Source organism: Chiloscyllium punctatum, unplaced genomic scaffold, assembly GCF_047496795.1.
Source record: "Chiloscyllium punctatum isolate Juve2018m unplaced genomic scaffold, sChiPun1.3 scaffold_620, whole genome shotgun sequence".
Lineage (NCBI taxonomy): Eukaryota > Metazoa > Chordata > Chondrichthyes > Orectolobiformes > Hemiscylliidae > Chiloscyllium > Chiloscyllium punctatum.
This window is the reverse complement of record NW_027310354.1, coordinates 90,185-93,520: the sequence shown is the minus strand read 5'-3', so window position 1 is coordinate 93,520 and position 3,336 is coordinate 90,185. Positions and strand designations below refer to the sequence as shown.

The following is a 3,336-nucleotide window of genomic DNA, read 5'->3' as shown; positions in this document are numbered from 1 at the left end:
CCTCAGTCAGACCCACACTCGGAGCACCGTGTACAGTTCCAGTCTCTGTATCCCTCAGTCAGTCCCACACTCGGAGCACCGTGCACAGTTCCAGTCTCCGTATCCCTCAGTTAGACCACACTCGGAGCACCGTGCACAGTTCCAGTCTCCCTATTCCAACAATGATCTCAGATCCCAAGGGATTATAGCCGTCGGGAGATTGTGAACAGACTGAGACTGGTCTCTCTCACGGAGAGGGGTCTGAGGAGTAACCTAATCGAGGGGGTTACAATTCTGAGAGGGGGGTTCACTCGGGGAGATGGAGAGACGATGGTTCCACTAGTGGGAGGGAGAGACCAGAATGAGGGGGCCATCCCAATGGAGACAGTCCCGGATAAATCCCGTTGGGAATTCAGGAGAAACATCTTCCGCACAGGAAGTGGGGGAGGGGGAATGTGGGACTGACTCCCACAGGGATTTGGGTGGGGAATGTGGGGACTGACTCCCACAGGGAGTTGGGGGGGGAATGTGGGACTGACTCCCACAGGGATTTGGGTGGGGAATGTGGGACTGAGGAAACCCCCCCCCACCCCCACCCCCATTCGATGGGAGTGATTCTCCGACTCTAAATGAACTGATTCCCTCTCCAGGAGATGGGGACGTTGGGCAGTCAGTCTCTCGCAGTGCCAGAGACGGCTACGAGAATGTAGCTGACTGGAATTCAGGACAGCAAGCAACAGCCAAGACAGGTATGTGGCTCCCCAGCCAGTTGTTGTTGTTGTCTGGGCCTCACTGCCTGAAAGGGCTTGGGGAGGGGGAGGGGGAGGAGGGTGTGAGGAGGGAGGGGGGGGAGGGGGGGGACCAGGGACTTGGGGGTTAACCTGCCGGGAGCAACATAGTCACCAGTTTCTGCAGGAGGGGAGAGGAAGGGGATGAGCTGGAGAAATCTCCCAAAGGGCTAGTATGTACACAATGGGTTGAATTGCCTCCTCTTGCATTGTCAGATGCGAGTTACAGAGATGTACAGCACAGAAACAGACCCTTCGGCCCAACTAGTCCATGCTGACCCAGATATCCCAACCCAATCTAGTCCCACCTGCCAGCACCCGGCCCCTATCCCCCCAAACCCCTTCCTATTCATGTCCCCATCCAGATGCCTTTTAAATGCTGTCATTGTACAGCCTCCACCACTTCCTCTGGCAGCTCATTCCATACACGTACCACCCTCTGGGTGAAAACGTTGCCCCAAAGGGTCTCTTTTATATCTTTCCCCTCTCACCCTAAACCTATGCCCCTCTAGTTCTGGACTCCCCCACCCCCAGGGAAAAGACCTTGTCTATTTACCCTATCCATGTCCCTCATGATTTTATAAACCTCTATAAGGTCACCCCTCAGCCTCCGACGCTCCAGGGAAAACAGCCCCAGCCTGTTCAGCCTCTCCCTGTAGCTCAGACCCTCCAACCCTGGCAACATCCTTGTAAATCTTTTCTGAACCCTTTCAAGTTTCACAACATCTTTCCGATAGGAAGGAGACCAGAATTGCACACAATATTCCAACAGTGGCCTAACCAATGTCCTGTACAGCCGCAAACATGACCTCCCAACTCCTGTACTCAATACTCTGACCAATAAAGGAAAGCATACCAAACGCTGCCTTCACTATCCTATCTACCTGTGACTCCACCTTCAAGGAGCTATGAACCTACACTCCAAGGTCTCTTTGTTCAGCAACACTCCCCAGGACCTTCCATTAAGTGGATAAGTCCTGATGTGTGTGTGTCAAATGTGTGGAACGATCAGGGACCGGAATCTGACGGAGGGTTAATTCCCTGCGATTCCTCTCAAGGAGATTACGATGATGTTGAGAACGAGGCCAAAGTGAAGGGGGGAAGTTACGAAAATGTTCCGTCCTGTTCCTCAGGGACTACGGCACAGAGTAAGGAGCCCAGAGCAGGTAAGGGACAGGGCTCAGTTCGTCATAGGGAGGGGGGGGTGGGGGAGGGGGGAGAGGGAGAGAGGGGGGGAGGGAGGAGGAGAGAGGGAGAGAGGGAGGGGGAAAGGGGGGAAGAGGGGGGGGAGGGAGGGAGGGGAGGGGGGGGGAGGGAGGGGAGGGGAGGGGGGGGAGAGGGAGGGAGGGGGGAGGGAGGGAGGGAGGAGAGGTAGAGAGGGGGGGAGGGAGGGGGTGAGGGGGGGACAGAGGGGGGGAGGGGGGAGGGGGGAGAGAGATGGAGAGAGGGAGATGGGGGAGGGAGGGAGGGAGAGGGAGAGGGAGGGGGAGAGAGAGAGAGAGAGAGAGAGAGAGAGGGGGGGAGGGGAGGAGAGAGAGACGGAGAGAGAGAGCGAGAGAGAGAGGCAGAGGGGAGGAGAGAGAGGGAGAGGGAGAGGGAGAGAGGGGGGAGGCGGGGGAGAGAAAGAGAGACAGAGGGGGAGGAGGAGACAGAGAGAGGGAGAAATACTCAGCTCCCCTCGGCCCCCCATCTCACTCACTCACTGAGAAACAGCTGGAGATCCTGGGCCCTGCAAAGGCTATGGGCCCTGAGAACATCCCAGCAATGGGACTGAAGGCTTGTGCTCCACAACTGCTGCTCCCCCCTCACCAAGCTGTTCCAGTCCAGGGACAACACTGGCATCTCCCCAACCAACACCACATCCCACACCTGAATGGAAAACTGAGTTCAGCTCCCTCTACACTGTCCCCCCATCAAACACTCCCAGGTACAGGGACAGCACGGGGTTAGATACAGTGTAAAGCTCCCTCTACACTGTCCCCCATCAAACACTCCCAGGGACAGGGACAGCACGGGGTTAAATACAGAGTAAAGCTCGCTCTACACTGTCCCCCCATCAAACACTCCCAGGGACAGGACAGCATGGGGTTAGATACAGAGTAAAGCTCCCTCTACACTGTTCCCCCATCAAACACCCCAGGGACAGGGACAGAACGGGGTTAGATACAGAGTAAAGCTCACTCTACACTGCGAGGCTGAAACATTTTCTGGAATATTATTTATGAACTGTTCAGGGGGGTGGGGTTCACTGGCTGGGCCAGTATTTATTGCCCTGTCCCTAGTTGCCCCCCCCTTGAGAAGGTGGGGGTGAGCTGCCTCCCTGACCCACTGCAGTCCATGTGCTGGAGGGTAGACCCACAATGTCCCTGAGGAGGGGAATCCAGGATTCCGAATGTGTGGAACGATCAGGGACCGGAATCTGACGGAGGGTTAATTCCCTGCGATTCCTCTCAAGGAGATTACGATGATGTTGAGAACGAGGCCAAAGTGAAGGGGGGAAGTTACGAAAATGTTCCGTCCTGTTCCTCAGAGACTACGGCACAGAGTAAGGAGCCAGAGCAGGTAAGGG

The 3,336-nt window shown here is 56.1% G+C and overlaps 1 long non-coding RNA gene across 1 annotated transcript; it reads left to right on the top strand.

The window, feature by feature from the left end:
- The first annotated feature begins 633 nt into the window (after nt 1-633).
- Nucleotides 634-3,336, top strand: LOC140473483 (uncharacterized). The gene is made up of 3 exons (XR_011958362.1): nt 634-728; nt 1,826-1,933; nt 3,223-3,336. It is a non-coding gene; the product is annotated as an uncharacterized lncRNA (long non-coding RNA).